The 26,442-nt window shown below is 42.4% G+C and overlaps 1 protein-coding gene across 1 annotated transcript in view; it reads right to left on the minus strand.

Annotated features, from left to right (window-relative positions):
- LOC126161848 (MFS-type transporter SLC18B1-like) overlaps positions 1–20,467 on the minus strand; it is a 108,305-nt gene extending 87,838 nt beyond the window's left edge. Inside the window, exon 1 of the mRNA XM_049917954.1 lies at positions 20,331–20,467. The gene's annotated coding sequence lies outside the window, so the exon portion shown is untranslated. The remainder of the gene's footprint in view (positions 1–20,330) is intronic.
- Between the last annotated feature and the right edge of the window lie 5,975 nt (positions 20,468–26,442).

Consider the following 26,442-nt stretch of genomic DNA (forward strand, 5'->3'; position numbering starts at 1 on the left):
TGTTACGCTTCGTCAGTCAGCAAGGAACCACATCGTGGGAATGCTGGATACATTGGTCGTAAACGAACGGATTTGCAAAATAAAATTCGTGAGCAATACCATAACAATTGACACCAAGATTTGGCCAAAGTGAGCAGTTATTAAACTAACTAAACACAGCACTACCGTTTTGTTACCAGCAGAAATGTTAGTAAATGTAGCTTCGACTGGACTAAGGGCATCATTTAATTCTCTTGCACGTTAGTATCTAACAGGGAAAGTACTCAGTAATTAATTGTAATTTAATGTTCTGATTTTACAATTTACAGCTAATCTTATATCATATTTATTTTATTACTTGAGAACATCTGATGTGAATTGTTATATGAGATGAGCCGAAGTCTGATCCTATTGGCCCACATGAATCCGGTGTACGTACTCAAAACTGTCACAGATACGAAAACTACCTTCATGATTCTCGATAAACCTGTGCAGAAGTAGGATTCTAATTTTTTTTTTACCATCTTAGCCAGCCTAGAACGTCGTCATTGTCGAGTACGAAACTTCTTAGTCCCGATCTGGAGCAGTGTTAGCAAAGTAGGTTTCCATAAACGCTCGACTGCAGCATTCAAGTTTCATTGTGAAGACGGACCACGAAAACTCTGTTTTTTATCCTATAATTCCGTTGCAGTTAAAAACATGGGCACTGGGTAAACATCAAAGGCTTATCTTTAATCACGATACTCTCTTCGATGACCGAGTCTAAATACGGGGAGGATGATTCAAACGACAGGATGCATTTTAGTAGTTTAACATTCTCATGCAAAAATAGATTGTGTAATAACGTCTATGACAGTCTGAAGGGTCTGCTATAATTCACTAACAGTCACCGAGCGAAGATGGTTGGTGGTTTGATTTGAGATCTATATCATGGTTATCCGTGGGACTGATTAAGCCCAACGTAATCCTGAGTACACTGAGGTGACAAGTCAGTGGACAGCGAGATGCACATGTACAGATGGCGGTAGTACCGCGTACACAAGGCGTAAAATGGCAGTGCGTTAGCGGAGCAGTCATTTCTTCTCACGTAACTGTTGTGAAAAGGTTTCCAACTTTATTATGCCCACACGACGGGAATTAACAGACTTTGCGCGCGGAATGGTAGTCGCAGCTAGACGCACGGAACATTCCATGTAGGAAATCGTTTGGGAATTTAGTATTCAGAGATCCACAGTATAAAGAGTGCCGAGAATACCAAGTGTCAGTCATTACATCTCAACGGATAACACAGTTGCCGACGGCGTTCACTTAATAACCGAGGGCAGCGGCATATGCATAGCGTTGTCAATGCTAAAAGTCAAGCAACACTACATGGAACAAGAGCAGAAATGAGTGTGGGACGAACGACGAACGTATTAGTACAGTGCGGTGAAATTTTCCGTTAATGTGCTATGGTAACAAACGACAGACACAAGTGCCTTTGCCAGCAGCACGGCATCGCCTTTCCAGATCACTGGAAAACCGTAGCCTGACCATATGAGTTCTGATTACTTTGGTAAGTGCTGGTGGTAATGTTCGAGTATAACGCAGACCCACGAAGCCATGAATACAAGTTGTTAACAAGGCACTGTGTAAGGTGGTTGTGGCTCTACGATGGTGTGAGCTGTGTTAACACTGAACGGATTGGGTCATCTGGTCCAACAGAACCGATCCTGTTCGGCTACTCCGAGAACATCTGCAGTCATTAATGGACTGCATGTTGCCAAAAAACGATAGAATTTTCATGGACGACAATGCACCATTTCACCAGACCACAATTGTTCACCATTGGTTTGAAGAACATTCTTGGCAGTAGGAGTGAATGATTTGGCCGCATGTACCTCTGATGGACGGCTATAGAGGTAGGCAGCATGGCTCAGTAATTATGGAGTCCATGCCACACCAAGGTGCTGCACTGCGCCGGGAAAATGAGATCTGACACGATATTAGGAAGTATGCCATGACTTAAACATAGTGTAATACTATGACGTTTTGAAAAAGCAGCTGAAACAGTCACGTGTCACTGTTGTAATTTACGGAGGAAGTTTACATTTCCTTTTAGGAATTTAGCACGTTTGTGAAATAATGGTTAATGACCGCTGCAGCTAAGCGCTGTTTGAATTAGTATGTTTGATGGCCATTCTTATTTGATTATCAGTTTCTATCAGTTATGGTCGTCCTCAGACCGCCATTTATTTCGAACGTAGTTTACAAATAGCAATCATTGCATGCATATTTCTCACGGATTCTTCCACATGCGATGAGAATGGGACTCCCTTTGTTTCGGCGACTAATTTAAAGAAAGCCTCACGGCTGTACAGAGCCGAGACTATGTTCCAAGTAAAGATATAAAAATTATTATTTATTGAAACAATTGTTATGAAAGAATGATACAAATTGTACGTATTAGTATGTTTGGATACTATAATTTGAAACGTGTTTCATGTTTAAGAGAGAAACTAGTCTTACATCTGTCTAATGGCGTGATAAAAAGTAATGAGACTTTATGAGTAACCTCCTCTAACAGTTTCGATTGGACGCCCAGTCGTCGAACGAAGTAGCACAGTGCCGACGACATTGGGCTCGTTTTCAAGAGGAGCCGTGTTCAAATCCCAGGATGTTGAACATAAGTTTTCTGCTTTTCCAGGTCACTCTAGACAAGTTCAAAGCGAATACTTTCAAAGTAGACATTGTCGATATCCCACCCTGTCTGCAATTCTAACGTCTGCTTTTGCTCAAAAGACATCTACGTTGACATAAGATTAAATTCTGAATTACTTTTTCAAGCTCTTCGTCGTTTATCCTCCTGGAATGTTTTTTCTGAACCGTCAAACTAATGAACGAGTTTTAAATTCCGTTAATCTATCGAAATGTTCGATCGTTGTAAATCTAGGAATCCGAGATTCAAATCAGAATGGCATCCTGCATTTATAAGGAACAAAATTAGTGAAGAAATATTTGATTTGGTGTGTGCCTGTGGCGACGGCGATCGGCAGTAGACAGCGCCAAACCGGATGACACTAGATACGCGCAGCGTGGCGGAGCAGATCTGCTCAGCTCAGCGGTCACGATGTAAGCGAGACGTCGTGCGGAATGTGTAAGCTATTTTCAGTTAGGCAAGGTGGCGAACGCTTGCTCTACTTGGCCTTGAATTGTGTGTTAACATCACACAATGCTTAGTCCAAAAGTTTTAACAGCTACCTCCCTACCACAATTGTGCCTCCCGAATCTTACAGACTTGTCAAACACAACTGATGGAACAACATACAGGGGTGGACTAAAATATGAAACAACAAAAATATAATACATTTTCGTGCCTAATATGAAGTAGGACAACAAATGGCATTCAAAACAGGTTCGAGTTTCCTCGGAACAGATAAACACAGATCCTGTACGGTTTTCAAGGGAGCACTTATACCATTCTTACCGCTAAACAGTGGGAAGTTCAGGTAACGATGCTGGAGGTGGGCAGTTATCACACTTGTCTCTCCTAAGCAGACCACAAAGCCCTCAATTTTGAGACCTGGTGCTAATAGTGGCCGTGTGAGATGCGACGTTCAATCCTCATGCTCACAAAACCAGTCCTTGACTACGGGAGATGTTTGAACAGGGGTCCTGTAGTCTTAACACAGCATCACCGTTCGATAAGAAATATTTTACCTGACCAGCCACAATGGTCTGAAAATCCCAGGCAGTAATGCGACCTTTTAGAGTAAGCATGGGGTCTGTGTAATAGTACGATCAGACTGCCCAAATCATCACCGATGCCCTCGCCATGTTTCACTCTTGGGACGTAAACTGTGCCAGAAGTTGACAAGAGTGAAACACTGGTCATTCAACCAAATGACTCATTGCCCCATAGTCCAGGTTTTATTGCTACAGCACCACGTTTTCCTGTTCCTGGCATTTCCATCATCAGCTCGCCCCTCAGTACCCAACGATACGGACAGAGCAGCTGGCGCACGTGTTTAGTGGAGGAAACATTAACTCTCCTGTCGCCAGAAAGTCGCCATTTCCTTTCAGCGGGCGGCTAGGACATATTTCACAGACACGACTGCCTGGGAAGCTTAACCTCCTTTCGGAAATTGGAAATGGTCGGCCTGGAAAGATTAGATGTCTCTGCAAATGAGGGGCTGTGGTCCCATGTTGGTAGACTTTTTTGTCGAAACATGACCATGCTTACCATGAGAATGGCGTCTCCCTTGTCAAAATCTTTATTCAGAAGAGAGATTTTGAGAGGCTGACTGGCTGCTCTCAGGATATGCAAATCCGGGTCTTGCTCCCCAGTGTGGGAACCCCGGTGCTGCATCTGGATTGGCTATCAGTCTAACAGAACAGTCAAAACGGAAGATTCAATGAGTAGGGGATATTTCAATCCGTTTGTACAATCTGGAGACGGCTCGCTTTTCTTAATTCGGCTTCCGTACCGAGGCTTGTTGGAAAGTCGTTCTGATTCTTCGCCTCCGTCTTCTGGTCCCCCAGTGCTGTCAAATCTTTCTCTAGTGGGTGACACTTGTGGTCTGTAACTTGTGGACTAAGAGCCAGTGGCAGTTTCCAGCTGTACCGGCAGTGGAACTGCATATCATCTCAGACATATCGTGTGTCACGAGGGTGAACTTATTCGTCCTAAGTAGGCCGTCTGACGTTGGACAATTCCAGTACGCACCTTCTTGCCTGTGAGTAAAGTTGGTTTGGCCACACCAGTGAATGTGTGCACCTCATACTGAAATCTGTCATGTTTTCAGGGCTCTGACAGGGAAGTTTCACGCACTCTAATAATCAGAAGGCCAGTCCACGTAGTTTGCAAATGTTCGTGGACGCGTCAGAACATTACAGCTGCCGCAGCGCGCCGTTTTCTGTTGCCTCCTGAGTCCAGGTGAAGGGGTAAAGTATTACTGCACCGGCGTAGGTTTGTTAAATGATATTCACAGCTCTGTTCTCTAGTGAACCATAGTTTGCGATGTACTCGGTCGTAGTTGATTCCTTTTGAACAGAATTGGCCCTCACAGTGGATTCATGTAAACGAAGTCAGACTGCGTTCTGTAGTTTGTGGTCTCCAGTCCAGAGACTGGTTTGATGCCGCTCTCCATGCTACTCTAGCCTGTCCCAGCTTCTTCATCTCCGAGTAACTACTGCAACATACATCCTTCTGAATCTGCTTAAGTATTCATCTCTTGGTCTCCCTCTACGATTTTTACCCTCCACATTGCCCTCCAGTACTAAATTGGTGACCCTTGATTCCTCAGAACGTGTCCTATCAACCGATCCCTTCTTCTAGTCAAATTGTGGCACAAATTCCTCTTCTCCACAATTCTATTTGGTACCTCCTTATTAGTTACATGATCTAGCCATCTGATCTTCAGCATTCTTCTGTGGCACCACATTCCGAAAGCTTCTATGCTCTTCTTGTCTAAACTACTTATCGGACGTGTTTCAGTTCCATACATGTCTACACTCCATAGAAATACTTTCAGAAAGGACTTCCTGACAAATCTATGATCGATGTTAAATTTCTCTTAGCCGGCCGCTGTGGCCGAGCGGTTCTAGGCGCTTCAGCCCGGAACCGCGCTGCTGCTACGGTCGCAGGTTCGTATCCTGCCTCGGGCATGGATGTCCTTAGGTTAGTTAGGTTTAAGTAGTTTTAAGTCTAGGGGACTGATGACCTCAGATGTTAAGTCCCATAGCGCTTCGAGCCACTTTAACCATTTGAAATTTCTCTTTAGAAACTCATTCCTTGCCATAGCCAGTCTACATTTTACATCCTCTCTACCTCGACCAACATCACTGCGTTGTAAAAGACATTAATTCAAGGGAGATTTTTTATAGCTTCCACTTCAACGAATGCTTTGACAATCATGTACCATCCGTTTTCGGATTTATGTTTGTCATTTTTGTGTCAAATTGGTCATAATACGTATTTATGCCAACTTAAATATGCCTCTATTCTGATTCATACTCCAACTATTCAGATTTTATTGTGGTGATACATGAGTACACCAGTAATTCAAGGTTCAATCATTAAATCAGTTAATCTGATTATTAATTTGACTTCTGAAAGCAACCGCATACCTACGTAACGAAAGGGCCATGAGTAAATACACTAATTTCATATACAAAAATTAAGGATGTAGCTCACAATTTGAAGGTTGTTGAGAAGGTAATACCTTTCTTTATGTGAAGGCAAATACATTTGACTTTACTCTGACATTTAAGATTAAAGCAAGCGATGGCTTGCAACAGGACAGTGGTCAAACCGGAATTGACACTGCCTCGAATTGAGGAGGTTGTACAGGTGACGTTCCTGATCAAATACAGCAGCCCTATGTGCAGATTTGACTAGAAACTGCATGTGTGTTCAAGCTTACATTTCTCGCAGTGTTTCCATATTTTTGTCCAACTCCTGTACGCTGCCCTTTACTGTTACAGTCGTAACCATAACTACAACTGTCTTCGGGTAAGTCGTCTCCACCCGTACATCCTCTGTTGCTGCTGCCACCTTCACAGCAATTCAACGATGGTACCTGACCATACTATCATTTCACACTTCTGATTCAGTCTTCGAGTGTCTTGTCCCCTTCTATTTCAGAAATGGTCAACGAAAGTTAAGTGTCCTGTTTCAAACTGGCTACGCTAATGTTTCTTATCCAGGGATTTCGAGGGAACCAAAATGTACACGAAATGTGATAACTGCACGTCTATAGGATAACTAACTTTTACTGCGATGAATGTTTAGAAAATACTGTGGAACTAATTTAACTGAACTGTCTCAGCCAGAAGACACGGAAAGGCACTTATGGCAGTACTAAGAAGAAATTACTTTGAGTATTCACACTGGAAAAAATGTGCAGTAATAGTAAGTGCAAGCGGAAAGAAAACGTGCTGAGTGCTGGATCAGGAAAAGAGCTTCCAGGCACGATTGTGTGTTTCTTTATGATTGTAGCAGCCGATGTCAAAATTTATAGTTCTGAACGGTTGTCGTGAATCGGCAATAACTAAGATGGTAAAAACGCCCAATCAGTATTATTGCTTTTACGATGGTCTTACGTTTACATTTTTCTAGTGCATGATACATCACTGAGAAATAGCTCGACAGCTTCCTAAATAGTTGATGGTAAGGGGGAGGGGGGACGCTGGGGGGGGGGGGGGAGATCTCTATGGAACGTCGCTTTCGTAGGAAACACAGGGTTAGTCTGCCCTCAGCGATGAGGATGCGACTAAATATGGCAGATGTACGCAGGTACTAGGACTATTAGTTATGAAAAGGAAGTTTGCCTTTGTTTAATGTAAAGGGCCACACGAGCTTGTTATTAAAATAACAGGTTCATGCAGCTAAATGCCAAAAGAAAAAAAAGTGTATCGAATCTTTATTAAAAAACTGAAGAAGTAATTGAAGATAAAAAGCGTGCAAGTGTTTTCTTCAGTCTTCCAATGACCAAACAAGAGCAAACTACAGACTGATGAGGAATAAAGAAAAATCTCTACCGTAGTAAGAAATGCCCATTGAGATTGTTGAGATAAATTTGTAGCGGAGGTATGTATGTGGAAAACTAGCATTTGCTTTCAAAATGTCGAGACATTTAAATTGATGAGAGAAATATGTAGCACAAACAAACGTTAAGTTAGGAACAACGGACGGAACATTACAAGCATCTGTGGTATACCCCCAAGCCGAGTAGTCATCACGAAAACCTAACTCGTTATCTTAACACAAACTTAATTACCTTGAAAGAAAAAGTTTTAATTAACAACAAAAATGCAAGAAGTGCACAGAACCTGATGCAATTAATGTAAATTTAACATCGTGGATTACTTCTTAAGTTTAAAATATTACATTTGATCAATACCTGCTTCCTAAACAGAAGATTGGTTGCAGCTAAAGCGTTGTCACTTTAATAAGGTATCGCAGGTAACAAAGTTATAAAGGAAATAGTATGTTAAACTTCTTACAAAATATATTCGGGTGTATTAAACAACAGATTAAAGATGATTACGGAAGTGTTTTCTAGAAGAATAAAGCTGCTTATAAGTGGCACATCTTGTCGCTCACAATAACAATATATACGAGGGTGAGTCAAATGAAAACCTTAAATATGTAATAAATCTAAATTTCGCGCTGTTATCCAGTAAGTTGGTCAGCGTGTTACAAACCGTGCAGAATGGCCTGTGGGTGGCAGCATAGTGCAGGTGCACACATACCATCGCATTATCGGTATAAAGATGGCCGCTCCACTTGCTACTTGCACCAGGGAAGAACAGCGTTCTGTTATTCGGTGTTTGCGTAGTGAAGGTGTGGAACCTATTTAAATTCATCGACGAAAGAAGGTTCAGTACGGTGATGCACGTTTGTCACAGCAGCAAGTCTACGAATGGAGTAGAAAGTTCGCAAATGGTGTGACTTCAGTGGAAGATGCTCCTCGTCCAGGTCAGGCACTGCTAGTTGTGACTCCACAGAACATTGCACCAGTTGAAGCCATGGTGAAGGAAAACCGCCGAGTGCCACTGAATGACATTGCAGCATGTTTACAGATTAGTCATGGGTCAGCATACCACATTGTGCATGATGTGCTCCATCATGTAAGATGGCCAATGCACTGCAAGATGGGTGCCACAGCAGCTGAGTCCTGAAATGAGAGAACGACGTGTTGATGCTTGTGAAGAACTACTTCGGCGCTTTGAACGAAAAGGTGATGGCTTCCTTGGAAGCATCGTTACTGGGGACGAAAGCTGGGTTCACTTCCACCAACCGGAAACGGAGAGCGAGCAAGGTTTGGCGCCATTCCTCATCACCAAAACCAAAGAAGTTTCGAACAGAACCATCAGTAGGGAAGGTCATGCTGACTCTTTTGGGACGAAAAAGGCGTCATTTTGGAGCAATACATACCTAGACGGACCACTGTCACCAGCGCATCAGACACAGATCTCTTAAAAAATCATCTGCGGCCTGCAATCAAATCAAAGCGACGTGGATTGCTGTCAGCAAGCGTCCTTTTGCAACATGACAATGCAAGGCCCCACACTGCCTGTACAACAGTTGCAACAATCACAGTCCTGCAGTTTTAGTGCCTTCCTCATTCACCATAGTCACCAGACCTTGCTCCCAAGTGATTTCCATATGCTTGGACCACTCAAAGACACAATGGGAGGAAAGAAGTCCCGTTCTGATGAAGAGGTACGTCACGCGGTGCATGAGTGGTTGCGCGGACTACCAAAAGAATTTTTTTCTAAAGGAATTTATGCACTTCGTAAGCGCTGGGGGACTTGGACTGAGCGTGGGGGAGATTATGTTGAAAATGATACAGCTTTGTACCACTTCTGTACAATAAATATTTAAAAAATTTGTAAGGTTTTCATTTGACTCACCCTCGTACAAGAAATTTTAGTTACCAACCTATCTGGCTTTCATATATTTTTAAAAAAGAATTGACAGGGTAGATAGGGAGAATATGTGAATATCCAAATCGCTGAAACTGCATTAAGAGTCTGTATAAAGGAACTTATATTATGCTTGGCGTCCCCAATTACGCAGTGGAACGACTTTAGTAAACGGAAGTGTGATACAAGGGTGTAATTACTGGCTTACTCTTTAATATTTATGTAGACGACGATATCCGGAAATGAGAAGAAAGAGCGCCAGAAGATGCCCATATAAAGAAGAATAAATTTATTTATATACTGTTATATGCTGATGACATTGTACAAATCGTGTATGTGAAACTGTTGGTGTACAGAGTAAAGTCAGTGACTTGCTCGATATATTCCCTTTTTAGCTTTCAACTTACGAGTATTTAATCACACAGCTTAGGAGTTCTGTTATACAACACTTCATATATTTTCCGTTCTGCTGTTAGAATCTATTTACTATGCATTGATGAGGTCTGAGCGTGGAATCATTGATAAATATACTTTTATGTAGACGCATGAAATGACAATTTCGGAGACTTATGTATAGAGACTGAAGCAGCGAATGAAAATTTGAACCCATGTATCCTGCTTACTAGGGAGCTATGTTAGCCACTAAGTCACATAGGCACAGCGGTTCATGCAAATGGACGGATTACCTTGGCACGCCTTGCTCCTCGATCCGAATTCTCACTGCCACCCCAGTCTGCTTTAAATTCTCCCTTACACACTATTAGAATATCCGAGGCACTGTCTTCTGGAATAGCACCTTAGCATTGAATTTTAAGCAGACTGGGCGGCAGTGAGAATTCGGATCGAGGAGGGAGTGTGCCAGGGTAATCCGTCCATTTGCATGAACCGCTGTGCCTATGTGGCTTAGCGGCCTGCCTAGTAATCAGGAAGCCCAGGTTCTATTCCCACCCATTGTACAAACTTTCACTCTCCGCTTCAGACTACATACATCAAAAATTTTATGTAGACGACCGCCATTACTCCATGCCCACTTTTGTTTCGGCTTTGCAATGTTGACGAAATGAGGTGATAGTGGTCTGTCAGAAGCGTACTTGCATGAAGATTCATATTTCTCCAGCAATTTTGTGTCATCTGTGACCATTTTACTGCAGTCAGATGAATGTGCCATGTTGCGTAAATCTGGTGATGTGTGAATTTTGTACTACCAAACTTTTTCGGTGGCAGCATACACACATTTTTGAAACGTTTTCGCATATTCACGAAACAGAAGTGAAAAGGCTAGAACAAATGACCCCAACGCACCCACACTAAGCAGCCTACTGGAAACCCACAAGCGAGATATGCCCAGAAGAGGCAAGATAAGGATTAAAGACAGTTTACAGAACGTAACTCAGTATAGAGAAAATTAAGCACAACCAATACTAACACAGCAAACAACACATCTGGTATTTGTCAACTGACATTCCAGGACTGCAATTTATATTGGACAGACAATATTAGGTACATAGAACGCAAATGAGCACTGAGACATAACAGCTGCCATCTTACATTGGCAGAACACTTTATGGATATGGAACACAGACGAACAGACAACACCTACCTACAAATTTTGTACATTTTCAATATAACTATCTATACTAATTTCTCTATGGACACAGGACAAACTGAAGAAAAAACAAATTCAAAATAGAAAAATCACACCGCAGCATGTGGTAACAAGATATAAATATTTTTTTGAAAATTGTAAATACTTCATTAAAAACTCAACCTAATACGCATAAACATTGGCAATTTTCCATAGTATTTATTAGAGAGCGAAAACTCACTGATGATACTGTAACTTCAGGAAAAGTTGTCTGGATGAAAACAACGTTTGCTCAAGGTGGGTTCCATCCGAAAACAACAACCTCAAGATGAGGTAAGCAGCGGTAACAGTAGTGCTAGTCCAATAGTCCCACTTGATATTTGCGAGCTCTGGTTTTGAGTTGACAACACATTAACACTTTTTCACTATTTGCCATCCATAGCATCTGAAAGTGGTCACTGAAGGCCGAAATCTTAATTGTACCAAAGTGACTGTGTCCAAAATAAAAAGAATACCTTACAATAAGTCAGTCACCGTCTCCGCAAAGATAATGTCTCTTCCAGAATACAGTACGTCATTCTGAAGGGACAGAAGTCTTCAGAAGTTGAAGTAACTTCGGGCGCGCCACAGGAATGTGTTAAAGGACTATTACGTTTCACAATATATATAAATGAGCCAGTAGATAACTTCGGAAGTTCCATGGGGCTTTTCGCGGATGATGCTGTAGTATACAGAGAAGCCGCGACTATAGAAAGAGACTTGCAGAAAATCTACTCCTTGTGCAGGGAGCGGCAGTTGCCTCTGAATGTAAACTTCCCCGTCGTATACTGCTGATGAAAAGCTCTGGTTTCCAGCCGGGAGGAGTGTTTAAACAGCGCAACGTTGGGATATTTCAGTCTCATCTTTCCACGATGCTTCACCAGAAGAAGAGTATGACAGTCTTCGAAACGTTTTAACACCGCCACCCGCCAGGAAAATCAAGAACATCAAACTACTGTGTGTTTTGTACTGGGTACGTGTACGGCTAATTAGCGTCTTAAAATTCAACTACCAAAAACGAAACGAAGATCATTGCGTAAATGTGTAAATGGTAACATAGTATATGTAGTTATCTGTTCACAGATATTTTGTCGTCCGTGCGGGTTTTGGTCGAAGAATGGATTGGTCGTCCTTTAGTCTAAATCACGTGGTTAGTGGCTCACCCACGTCCGCCCCCTAACCCAAATACAATGGTGCTTTCGTTAAATTTTGTTACAATGTTCGTAGGAAGTGTAGCACGTCTTATGGCTATTTCACCATGCGCTAGAATTTCTGATAAGTGGTTTCCTGGATCATTTACGTCCAGGTCTTTGGTAGCTATAGTCTTCAAGGATGTGGTGAACTGTATGTTTCTCCAAGCGCACATGGGAAGTTGTTGTACTAGCAGAAATTTCTGCGTTAATTTAGTATACCCGTTCGTTCAGGGTGTAGCGTCGAACGCGTGTCCTTAAGTCAGCACTTGGAATATCTAAGTTTGGATTTTTTTTTTATCCCCTTTGCTTCTTTGGCAAGCTGCGCACTACCTGAAATGACGTCGTGATCCATGTTTCTATATTTCCGTAATGGATTTGACACGGTGCCCTCTGCAGAATGCTAAGGTACGGGCATATGGAATAGATTCCCAGAAATGTGCTTTGAAGACTTAAGTAATAGAACAACGTATGTTGTCCTCGACGGCGAGTGTTCAGAGACAAGGGTATCGTCGGGAATATCCCAGGGAAGTGAGATAGGGTCGCTATTTTCTATGTACATAAATGATCTGGCGGACAGGGTGAGCAGCAACCTGCAGTAGTCTGGTGGTGGTGATGTGTACGGGAAGGTGTCTAAGTTGACTGTAGGAAGACAGAAAATGACAGACAAAATTTCTAGTTGGGGGTGATGAATCGCAGCTAGCTCCAAATGCAGAAAATTTTTAGTTTATGCAGATGAATAACATTCGGATACACCGATAGCAGTGTCCTGGTTGACACAGTCACGTCCTTTGAATATCTGGGAGTAACGTCAAAAAGCAACATGAAAAGGAGCGAGCATTTGAGGACTGCGGTAGGGAAGGTGTATAGAAGGCTTCGGTTTATTGGGAGAGTTAAAGAACTGAGATCGCATGTTGGATGATAGTATGACTTAGTCTTGAGTACTCATCGAAGCCATTCAGAGGCGGGCTACTAGACTTGTTACTGGTAAGCCCGAACAACACGGAATTGTTACGGAGATGCTTTGGGAACTCAAATGGGAATTCCAGTAGCGAAGACGTTCTTTTCGAGGAACACTATAAAATTTAGGGAACCAGCATTTGAAACTGATTGCAGAAAGAGTCTGCTGCCGCCGACATACATTTCGCTTAAGGATCACGAACACAACATAGGAGAAATTATGGCATAGAGAGGCTTTCCTCGCTTTGAGAGTGGAGCAGGAAAGGAAGTGACTAGGTGGTACAGCGTATCCTCCGTCATGCACCGTATCGTGGCTTGCACAGTCTGTATGAAGATATAGATCCAGTGTTCACAGAAACTGACAAATATCTCTGCAGTGTGGAGGGAACAAAGTTGTTAACAAGTCAATGGATGTTTCTGATAGCACTTTTTTATTGTTTACGATTCACTTTAGGAGTCGCATGTAATTGAGGTCTGCCGATGTAAAATCATTAAGTCCAAAATGTGAATAAAGGCTAATTTATGTTCATAAAAACCATTCAATAGCCAAGATCTTAAATGTTGAATGTTTTTTTTTACAATTAAAACATCTTCCTTCAGTACTCTCAAAATGAGAAAATTCAATTTATGTACGTTGCATGTAGAAAACTAAAGTTGCAAGATTCTGTTATTTTTATTTGAGTAATGACTAATTTCGAATCATGTGAACCCATCTTAAGATCATTCAAAAAGACAAATGGTATATTCCGTAATAGCATGCAGATCATGTTAAGATCAAAGTAAATTTTTTCCATGAATTCTGGCAACACAAACTCTGCTTTGATACACGAGTGCATACAATCTTAAAATGGTTTGCATGCTATTACGGAATACTATTTCTGTTTGGAGGATTTAAAAATGGATTCAGGTAACCCAAAACTAGTCATCGCTTAAAGAAAAAACAATCTTGCAACTCTGGTTGTTCTCTAAATCAAATTGGTTAACACATTTGCTCTCCCGTTACCTGTTATTAACCCAGCTTTCTTCAATTACACCAATGTGTGTATTTATAACATGGTATTACATCATAAAACCCACAGAGCTGTTAAGTTGAGACATTTATAATTTCACGGACGTTCAAACGCTTGGTTGAGGATGCCCTGGGGAACTGGGCAGCGTGTGTAGCTGCAGGCCACGGCAGAGCTGCCGGCTCAGGGCACTCCCCTCCACACAGGCGGCTGCACCAGACACCACAGCTTAAGTAGGGAAACCTTGTCGGGTGCAACGGCCTTGCAAATACTCCACGCTCAATTCCCGAGCCCACGCGTTTTTAAAACATGTTACTTTTCTGCAGAGTCTTGACAGTTTAGTATCTGGATTCCTACCCATTCTGAATTTCATATCTTACTGTTCCGGAAGCGACAGTTTCTCAAAGGATAATCGCCACTTTAAGGTATCAATGGGCGGAAGTTCTCCACTCTGGTATCTAGTCACTTCTACGTAGACAGGAAAAAGGCATTCAGATAGGAAAGAGTTGCCTTCTTGTATTCCACAATTTAAGAAATTACACGCGAGGACACCGTGACCACTTATTATAATGAAAGAGCCTACCTTCCACATTTACATCGTATTAACAGATAACTATGTAAGCCAGTTGTACATAAACCAATATACGTAGTAACCTCCTCTATATCTTTTTCAAGTATTCTAAAAAGCGCTAAGAAAACATTCCTTCGCACGTGGACTAATCTCCCGTTAAAGACCTACCGTAAGGACTTTAAGAATACCAACAATTCGTTAGAGAGTGTCGAACTAGCTAAGATATTTTTAACTGGGTAAATTCTTTAATACCTTATCCAAACCTATTTCAGTATATCTTAGTCGTTATGATTGAGTCATTATTTCACATCCGACTTTTCAAAAATAGTTTCAAGGAGTAACACGCAAGAGGTTACTTTTTGTAGTTACTATTTTGATTTTTGGCAGCGGAGCAAAAATATAACACGAAAAAACTAATGTATATCATTGTTTGAAAATTTGAGATATAAAAGTAGCATAAATGTGGTGCAGAGTAATAAAGAAAAACTGGTTTATGAAGGGCCATGAATTTCAACCTGACACCTCTACCCATTCCTACAATTTCTGCTAACACGGTAATCTACATTTATATACGCATACGGTGTAAGAGCTATCATATTGCGCTTCCATGAGGCGCTCCGGTCGTTCTCTTTATGATGGCCACCCCACTAAAGTCAAAGACAAAAAAACCGGACAACTGTGAGTAGGATTCGCGTTCTGAGAGCACCGTACAAACTTAATTAGGTATGTAGATATTTCACGTAAAGGTTTTGGTATGTTTGCGAGTATCAAAGTAATATGTGACCTAAAAGTCGGTATCTTGATTTCACCGACTTAGAAGACTCAATTTTTTGCACCGCCAAGGGCCATGAATTTCAACCTGACACCTCTACCCATTCTTGAGAAAAAGTAATCTGGACAGACAAACAGATCCTGTAAAGATTCAGTTTTTTACCTATTGAGGTATGTAAGCCTAAGAGAAAAAGCCGCTTAAGCATGGTAAAACTGCTTCGACAGCTCATCAGCAAACAGTTTTTATTCCATATTTCTTTGATGTTTAACATAGATTCACTCCTATGAAAACTTCATCTACATCTACATCCATACTCCGCAAGCCACCTGACGGTGTGTGGCGGAGGGTACCTTCAGTACCTCTACCGGTTCTCCCTTCTATTCCAGTCTCGTATTGTTCGTGGAAAGGATTGTCGGTATGCCTCTGTGTGGGCTCTAATCTCTCTGATTTTATCCTCATGGTCTCTTCGCGAGATATACGTAGGAGGGAGCAATATACTGCTTGACTCTTCGGTGAAGGTATGTTCTCGAAACTTTGACAAAAGCCCGTACCGAGCTACTGAGCGTCTCTCCTGCAGTCTTCCACTGGAGTTTATCATCTCCGTAACGCTTTCGCGATTACTAAATAATCCTGTAACTAAGCGCGCTGCTCTCCGTTGGATCTTCTCTATATCTTCTATCAACCCTATCTGGTACGGATCCCACACTGCTGAGCAGTATTCAAGCAGTGGGCGAACAAGCGTACTGTAACCTGCTTCCTTTGTTTTCGGATTGCATTTCCTTAGGATTCTTCCAATGAATCTCAGTCTGGCATCTGCTTTACCGACGATCAACATTATATGATCATTCCATTTTAAATCACTCCTAATGCGTACTCCCAGATAATTAACTGCTTCCAGTTGCTGACCTATTTTGTAGCTAAATGATAAAGGATCTATCTTTCTGTGTATTCGCAGCACATTACACTTGTCTACATTGCGATTCAATTGCCATTCCCTGCACCATGCGTCAATTCGCTGCAGATCCTCCTGCACTTCAGTACAATTTTCCATTGTTACAACCTCTCGATACACCACAGCATCATCTGCAAAAAGCCTCAGTGAACTTCCGATGTCATCCACAAGGTCATTTATGTATATTGTGAATAGCAACGGTCCTATGACACTCCCCTGCGGCACACCTGAAATCACTCTTACTTCGGAAGACTTCTCTCCATTGAGAATGACATGCTGCGCTCTGTTATCTAGGAACTCCTCAATCCAATCACACAATTGGTCTGATAGTCCATACGCTCTTACTCTGTTCATTAAACGACTGTGGGGAACTGTATCGAACGCCTTGCGGAAGTCAAGAAACACGGCATCTACCTGTGAACCCGTGTCTATGGCCCTCTGAGTCTCGTGGACGAATAGCGCGAGCTGGGTTTCACATGACTGTCTTTTTCGAAACCCATGCTGATTCCTACAAAGTAGATTTCTAGTCTCCAGAAAAGTCATTATACTCGAACACAATACGTGTTCCAAAATTCTACAACTGATCGACGTTAGAGATACAGGTCTATAGTTCTGCACATCTGTTCGACGTCCCTTCTTGAAAACGGGGATGACCTGTGCCCTTTTCCAATCCTTTGGAACGCTACGCTCTTCTAGAGACCTACGGTACACCGCTGCAAGAAGGGGGGCAAGTTCCTTCGCGTACTCTGTGTAAAATTGAACTGGTATCCCATCAGGTCCAGAGGCCTTTCCTCTTTTGAGCGATTTTAATTGTTTCTCTATTCCTCTGTCGTCTATTTCGATATCTACCATTTTGTCATCTGTGCGACAATCTAGAGAAGGAACTACAGTGCAATCTTCCTCTGTGAAACAACTTTGGAAAAAGACATTTAGTATTTCGGCCTTTAGTCTGTCATCCTCTGTTTCAGTACCATTTTGGTCACAGAGTGTCTGGACATTTTGTTTTGATCCACCTACCGCTTTGACATAAGACCAAAATTTCTTAGGATTTTCTGCCAAGTCAGTACTTAGAAATTTACTTTCGAATTCATTGAACGCCTCTCGCATAGCCCTCCTCACACTACATTTCGCTTCGCGTAATTTTTGTTTGTCTGCAAGGCTTTGGCTATGTTTATGTTTGCTGTGAAGTTCCCTTTGCTTCCGCAGCAGTTTTCTAACTCGGTTGTTGTACCACGGTGGCTCTTTTCCATCTCTAACGATCTTGCTTGGCACATACTCATCTAACGCATAATGTACGACGGTTTTGAACTTTGTCCACTGATCCTCAACACTATCTGTACTTGAGACAAAACTTTTGTGTTGAGCCAACAGGTACTCTGAAATCTGCTTTTTGTCACTTTTTCTAAACAGAAAAATCTTCCTACCCTTTTTAATATTCCTATTTACGGCTGAAATCATCGATGCCGTAACCGCTTTATGATCGCTGATTCCCTGTTCTGCGTTAACTTTTTCAAATAGTTCGGGTCTGTTTGTCACCAGAAGGTCTAATATGTTATCGCCACGAGTCGGTTCTCTGTTTAACTGCTCAAGGTAGTTTTCAGATAAAGTACTTTAAAAAATTTCACTGGATTCTTTGTCCCTGCCACCCGTTATGAACGTTTGAGTCTCCCAGTCTATATCCGGCAAATTAAAATCTCCACCCAGAACTATAACATGGTAGGGAAATCTTCAATAGCTATCAGATCTACGAGAGCCGAAAACCACAAGATGCATATGCCTTATCCTCCCACTTCCATCATAAAGCGACGCCATCGCATCTGTTTGATCAAGATTCCTGTACAGTCTACCTGGATTCTCCGCTGCGGCAGACTGCGAAGGGAACTACCTTTGTGTACCTAATCCATAACTCCCACTTTATTTAAAGGACAAGTATTTCGTACGATCTTTTGTTTCAGGTCCCGGGAGAGCGGTTTCTCTTTGCTTAAAGAGAAAAGAGCGCATAGTCCACGCAACTACTCTGGTACTTTGCAGGTACCTGTCTAAATTCGCAGAACGGGCGTTCTCCTAGACACTGTCAGCACACGCATTTGGGGGAAGTAATAGTTTTATGATCATTCTTTCCAAAAGTCTGTTGCTGCAGTAGCTAATGTAATCCTATCTCTGAGTAACAAGGTATTTTATATTAACTTTCTATCCTTACTGTGTGTGTGTGTGTGTGTGTGTGTGTGTTACCAGTGACTTAAGGGTGTTGCGGTGCATGACGTCATTACGGCGCGGAGTGAGTCGGTTGTGTTTTAGGTGTCTTGTGTTTGATGGTGCCCTCTGGTGGGGGATATGTGCTGCTGTATATATAAGTAACAATTTGTGGTGTATTTAAGACAATGTGTCGGAATTAGAGGTAAGTATGAAAGTTCGTCTTTAAATTCGCAATATAAAAGTGCTTACTAGACAGGGTAAACTACATACTGTTTACTAACACTGATATTACAGTTTCCCCACAGCGCATAATCTCACGCCGTCATTTTTAGTACTTAAAAGAACGATTACTATTCCAATTTCCGTTTTTTTTTTTGTGGCGCTTTTCACGTAGATCGCTTTACAAGGAATTTGATTTTCTTGAAGACTTATTCAATGTTTACACTTTAACTGGAATATCCATCTGATAGGACTGTCCAAGCTTGTCAGCTAATGGAGAAAAGCAGGTCTTCTAAAATTATTATGCCTTCACACAACAGCTGCAGCGGTAAAGGAACGGGGTAGTTTTAAATATATATTGATACATTATGCGTTGGAAGAATCATAGCTAACTATTCAGTTCCTAATGAGCTAATGTTTCTAACGTAGTTTACATTTCCGCATAAACGAATGCGCTATCTTCGATATACTTTTCTATTGCTGGAACTCAAAATAATCAATTCGGGTTCGCTTCTGATACAAATGGAATATTTGGCATTAAATCCCGGCGACGATGAAGTCGTTTAAAAGTGAGCGCAAGTTACTATTAAAGAAAGCGGAATGTGAACTCCCATGGAGTTTTCAAGGGGAAAAGTCACTGTTTTTGCCTTAAACGATTTTCAGAAACCACAGATGTTGCTATTTTAATTTCTATTGCTTGAATGTCATTTTATCTAGTTATTTTGAGAAAGCTTTTTGTCTGATGAGGACTGTCAACGCTGATCAAAACGTTGCCCCTGCACGGTTTCACTTTGTCTTTTAGGTGGAGATTTAACTGGCTTAAGGCACTTCACTTATGTGTACGAGCAGCCCACCCTCGCACGTTTCCTAGTTTATGTAAGATGTGTGTACATAATATGCAACGGAACACTCAGATTTATGTAATATGTATCTTCAAATGTGTCTTGTGGTTAAATTTAGACCTTGGGCTAAACTACAGACTAGATTGTTACCACGACCTCTAATGTTCAAATTCGTCGGCTCCACCGACTCGTTAATTGCCACCTTCCTAATAGAGGTAAAATTCGGACTGCGGCACAGATCGGTATTACCACAACCAAGATTTTTAGAGGGAGACAATATCAGAGTCGAAACGTCATAGTTGCCATCTTAGCACGGAAACGAAATTTACCCACTACCCTAGTAATCACGAAAGAATTATGTTTGTTAGTTTTAAGATGTTTAGAAGTTATTCTTCGCACAATTTAACGTTTGTAAAGTGACCCTTCGCACAGAAATAGACGTAAACATGGATACAGCGCTCGAGATGAATGAAACTTACAGCAGCTGTTGAAAGAAAGAAAGCACAGTACACCTGGCAAACACCACACACCGACGAAATCTGGAGAAGACAGTGAGCGTGTACAGTTCCTGGAGAGCTAAAAATAGAGCGTGGCGCAGGCGCCGTACCTCGAGTGGCGCGCCGATGGTCCAGTCCTCTCAGGTATGCCGGGGGCGCTGTAGCATCGCGAGTCTGCTATCTATGGCGATGGCGCTGCCCGCTGCGCTCGACTGGCCGCACGCTACCTCAGGCCCGCCGCGGCGCGCGACTCCAGCAGGCGCAGCCACCGCGCATGCGCGCAGCGCCTTTACGTAACGCTCCAGTCCCGTGACCCTCCAGACCACGTGGGCTCCGCACCTCCGCCGCTCACCTCGGAGTCACGTGAGCACTGGTTCGCCTTAGCCTTTATTAAGAGAAAACGCATTTCTCCGGGGCAATGCTTTCCTAAACAGCAAATTATTGACGATGGGACTGGTCAGAGAAAATCTCTAAACAAATCACTTACCGGTGTTAAGCTTTTCATTTTGTGAAGGACCTTCAGTCTGGAACCGCGCAGCCGCTACAGCCGCAGGTTCGAATCCTGCCTCGGGCATGGATGTGTGTGATGTCCTTAGATTAGTTAGGTTTAAGTAGTTCTAAGTTCTAGGGGACTGATGACCTCAGTCCCATAGTGCTCAGAGCCATTTGAACCATTTTTTGCGAAGGGCCAAAAAGTTACTGAACTGGGGAACGTCCCGAGGTCAACAGGAGCAGTTAACAGTAAAAGGCCCTACACACGCACGCACGGACAAATTGGACATGTGTAGGTCATGAGTCCCCTAGAACTTAGAACTACTTAAACCGAACTAGCCTAAGGACATCACACACATCTATGCCCGAGGCAGGATTCGAACCTGCGACCGTAACAGTCGCACGGTTCCAGACTGAAGCGCCTAGAACCGCTCTGCCATCACGGCCGGCGCTAGGCGGTTTTACCGACCGACCGACCGACTAAAATTCCTTGTCGAGATGTCAAGCGGATAGGTCAACCCAACAGCACCCCCCCCCCCCCCTTTTCACTCAACAAACTGTGTCGTGTTTAGCGCTGTCATGCCAATCTCCCGATTAGAGGTCTTTTGTCACTGCGGTCGGGGTTAAATGCTGTTCTAATATAGATGGCAGGGTGCGAGCCGGACGGAACGTTAAGCCCCGTGCTTTTGGAGAATATGGTGAAAAAAATCTTCCGCACTTGCTGTTAAAATACTTTTATTAAAAAGTCACGACCGGTTTTGCGTCAGTGGAGATGCATCGTCAGCTGATAAGTTCGTTTATATTTTTAAACAGTCATGGCGCGGCAAAGTAAATGCCCCGAGCCAATTCCCATCGTTCGTCGTCAACGTTCAGCCAATAGCGCGCTAAAAGCGATAGTCTACGATCAAACTGACAAGGATCGTGCCGCAGCACGCCGCAGTCGTCATAGGAGAGCTCAAGGCGTCAACGTAAACAAGATGCATCTCCAGTGATGCGAAAACGGTAGTGACTTTTCAATAAAAGTATTTTAACAGCCAATGCGAAAGACTGTAAGTGGTGAAAACACCACTTGCAAATTTGGCTGCGGTTACCCGACCTCAAAAATAATGTTTCTGGAGAAATTTACAAAACTGCAGATGTCCGTGGGATACGTCGTGCAAGGAGTATGGCAATATAGATGCATGAAATGAAACATTTTTTCCATTTTTTTAAAACTAATGTATGATGGTTTCGTGTGGCACTGAGAGGGAATAAAACTCCGTCGACCGTATGTACTTCTGTTTTTTGGTTTTATTTCCGATACTTATCTGAAATGAAATACAAAACCCGGAATATCGACATACAACACACCTCAATTCGTAAAACATACTTACTTCATTGTGTTAAAGTCCAGCCTACGTCCAAGCCCTTTGCTATAAGGAGCAAAGTGTGCGATTTTCGTTTTTCTTTTTTTGTATGTCTTACAGTTGCTAAGTTCTTATGTATCTGTTCCTGTATTTATTAGATGGTTTACGCCACCACTAAGTATAATCTTTCATGTTCGATTTTGAAATGAGTTTCTTAAACTTATACGTCATCTTCTGTGCTACATACAAAAATAAATTAATAACGTTTACATGAACGTCTTTTGTTTTATTTATTTGCTTTAGAATGATGTATTTCCTCAGTCTATCACCTGCATGTTTTAGGAATCATTTAGTTAATAATTGTGGGGATACAACAACACTGAATTTGAGGTTCTCCTAACTTCTATCAGTCGCTAGAAATCGTAAAGTAGCTAATAACCTCTCTCATGACAGTATTCTTTTCCGTTAAGAATGGTCTGATGATACTCAGAAACTTCGAAATGCATGGTTCATCCTTTCTTAGATGGTTACGAAAATCATCGGGTCCCAGCTGTTTAAGTAACAGAACGTGGGTGAATTTATTTCCTTGCAATAGGCCATTCTTTGCTTTCTCTCGAGTTTTCTTTTCTATTTGTCCTTGTTGCCTCTAAAACACCCCAAGACAAACCCTCGTTTTTGTTTCTGTGTAGAACCAGTCGGGGTCTCGTAGGACATAAACATAGTGAGTTTAAGATAAACAAATCACAACAACACGGCGGCGCTGCAATTGATGAGTGCAGTCGGTCGGCACGTGTGTGGGCTGCCACGAAATTGGTTGATCGGTCGGTCGCCTGGTCAGCCGGCCGCTAAATAGGAAGCTATGAGAGAGAGAAGCAATCAGGCACGGCCATTCCACGCGGTTTCGTGATCTGCAGCCGCATGGGGCCGACATCTTGTCATGATATTTGGCTGAAATTCAGAGTAGCCGCGAATCAAGGGGAGAGGAGGCTGGGACGGAGGGACGGGGTGGGTGGGGGAAATCGTACATGAGAGTCATGAATGACCCCCACAACACATTTTAGTAGAAGAGTTTTTAAATTTTTACATAAACCAGTTTCCAAATTGGACAGTTAGCTTTTGGAGGACTAATAAAAACGTTTAGATTCGCAGATGATGCAGCAGTGTCAGTAGAATACGACAACAGCCTCCAAAAGGCCATAGAAGACACTAACACATTATTTGCAAAAAGATATAACACGATAATAAATAAGAAGAAAGCCTAAAACATTGTAAATAATAAAGTTTCAATAGCAGTAAACCTATGTCTGTATGGAAAGAATCCGAATCAAGTCACCAGCTTTAAACTGCCTGAGCAGCAGAACACCAGTGGATGGCAGATCATTCCGGGAGATTGAATGCCGAATTGTGTAAGTTAAAACTGGATTTAACAATAAGAAGAATCTACTAACATCGAAATATGTGTCTTGATGCAATAATTTTCCAACAGCCGTATGTATTGTAGAAATTTATTTTATTTTATGATCTTCTATGTGCTACCAGTTTCGGCATTACATTGATTCCATCTACAGGCCCCACTCGTCATAGTCGTAAAATCACTATACACGGAAGGAGCCATATAACTGGATCCGCGAATCAATCGCCCTGCAACAGCTCTTGGTGGCCAGGCGACAGAGACTGTGCCGAGTGACGAGTGGGGCCAGAAGATGGCATCAATGTAATGCCGAAACTGGTAGCACACAGAAGTTCATAAAATAAAATAAATTTCCACAATACATACGGCTGTTGGTAAATTATTGCTTCAAGAAGTTCATGCCAGCCGCCGTCCCACGATCCATAATGGATCAACGAAGATCGAAATATGTTATTTTACGCACTAGAAAATAGTATGTAAAATCTAATGTTTGGAGCGTTTCCATATGTGACTCGGAGGCGTGGACAGTAGTGGAGCCAGAACGGAAAAGAGTATAGGTTCTTAATGCATGGTCCTAGAGCTTTCACAGATATGGAAAAAAATGATCAATGATAAAGTCTTCAACAACACATAAGAAAAAAAGATCGTTGAGGAGCATTATCAAGGAGGGGGGGGGGGGGAGGACGATGGCTTGCAAACATATACTGCGGTGACAAAGTAATGGAAAAGTGAAAAGCACATACACAGAGTGCGATAGTATCGCACACACAAGGTATAAAAGGACAGTGCACTGGAGGAGCGGTCATTTGTACTTAGGAGAGTCACGTGAAAAGGTTTCCGACGTGATTATGGCCGCACGACGCCAATTAACAGATTTTGAACGCGGAATCGTAATTGGAGCTAGACGCATGTGACATTCCATTTCAGAAATCTGTAGGAAATTCAATAATCCGAGATATATTTTGTCAATAGTGTGCCGAGAATACCAAATCTCAGTCACTGCTTCTCACTAAGAAAAGCACACCGATGCATGGAGTTGTCAGTACTAACAGACAAGCAACACTGCGTGAAATAACCTCAGAAATCAATATGGGACGTAAGACGGACGTGTCGGTTAGGACAGTGCGTCGAAATCTGGCATTAATGGGCAATGGCAGAAGACGACCGACTCGAGTGCCTTTGCTAATAGCAGGGCATCGCATGCGGGGCTTCTTCTGGGCTCGTGATCATATCGGTTGGACCCCAGACGATCGGAAAACCGTGGCCTGGTCAGATGAGTCCCGATTTCAGTAAGTAAGAGCTGGCGGTAGGGTTCGAGTGTGACGCTAGCGCCAGGAAGCTGTAGCAGGGTTCGAGTGTGGCGCAGACCCTACGAAACTGTGGACCCAAGTTGTCAACAAGGTACTGTGCAAGCTAGTGGTGGCCCCACAATGGTATGGGCTGCGTTTACATGGAATAGACTGGGTCTTTTGGTCCAACTGAACCGATCATTAACTGAAAATTGTTATATCAGCTACTTGTTCCCAAACAACTGTGGAATTCTTATGATTACAACGTGGCATGTCACAGGGGCACAATTGTTCGCGATTCTGGACAGTTCGAGAGAAAGATTGGGCCACCCAGATCGCCCGACATTAATCCCATGGAACATTTATGGGACATAATCGAGAAGTCAGTTCGTGCACAAAATCCTATACCGGCAACACTTTCGCAATTATGGACGTCTGTAGAGGCAGCATGCTGAGCATTTCTGCAGGGGACTCCCAACGACTTGTTGAGTCCCTGCCACGTCTAGATGCCGCAATACGCCGGGGAAAAGGAGATCCGACACGATACTAGGATGTATTTCATGACATACTTCACAGTATACAGCCATTGTCCGTTCAATGTGAAATTAACAGAAGGAAAACTGCCTGGGAATGATGCACGGGGAAAACGGAGTACAAACAAGTTCTGAAATTGACAACATAATCAGAACTGAAGACACTTGCAAAAGATGAAGAAAATGGAGAACTAGAATTGCTGCTGACCAATCTACGTGTTGAGAACGAAAGAAGAAGAAGAAGAAGAAGAAGAAAGCTAAGAATCTCGAAAATAGCAAGGAATTCAAGAAACTGCTAGCAACGGTTAACAGAGGTTATTTTCCATTTACTTACGCGAGGACTGTCGACGTGCATGGTCTTGCAGCCAGACCGGTAACATTCCAGCCCAGTACAGGTACACGTTTAAAGGCCAACTGTGCCTGATATCAAGTGAAACTGCAAATCCGACACGGTTCGTGAAAGCGCAGACAGAACTGGCAACCCGCAGGAACCTGAGTAAATCAAGATAGAAGGGGAAACACCTCCACGAAAAAGATTGGATGACTTTCCAGACGTGAGCACAAACGACTGGGGAAACAGGATTTCCCTCATTTATACATTCGCATAGCCAAAGTCTGCAGGACTGGGTTCATAACCGTAGGGCTTAGTGAAATACTGATCACGGCGAGTGCTTATTGATATTATATTGCGTAAATTATGAAGCTGCTGTTATAGTTCTTAAAGTAATTGTCTGACACATTTACTTCTCTAATGTTTTGCTCTGAATCCTAAGGCGATATGCTAAACAACAGTGTGCCTGAAATATTAATACTATTATTATATCAAGTCATTTCATATATTTTATCGTAATTAAAAGTTCATTCTTGTTGTTGTGGTCTTCAGTTTGAAACTTGTCTGATGCATCTCTCCACGCTAATCTATCCTGCGTTAAGTCTGTTCGTCTGTGTATAACTACTGCAACCTGCAACTATTTGACCCTGTTTACTTTAACTTCGGTCTCTTTCTACAATTTTTACCTGCACATTTACGTCCTCTACCAAACTGACGACTTCAAGCAGCCTCAGGAACTGTCCTAGCAACCGATCCATTCTTTTAGTGAAGTTTCGCCGTAAATTTACTTTTCCCCTAATTCGATTCAATATCTTCTGAT

The sequence above is a fragment of the Schistocerca cancellata genome, chromosome 2 (genome assembly GCF_023864275.1).
Source record: "Schistocerca cancellata isolate TAMUIC-IGC-003103 chromosome 2, iqSchCanc2.1, whole genome shotgun sequence".
Taxonomy (NCBI): Eukaryota; Metazoa; Arthropoda; class Insecta; order Orthoptera; family Acrididae; genus Schistocerca; species Schistocerca cancellata.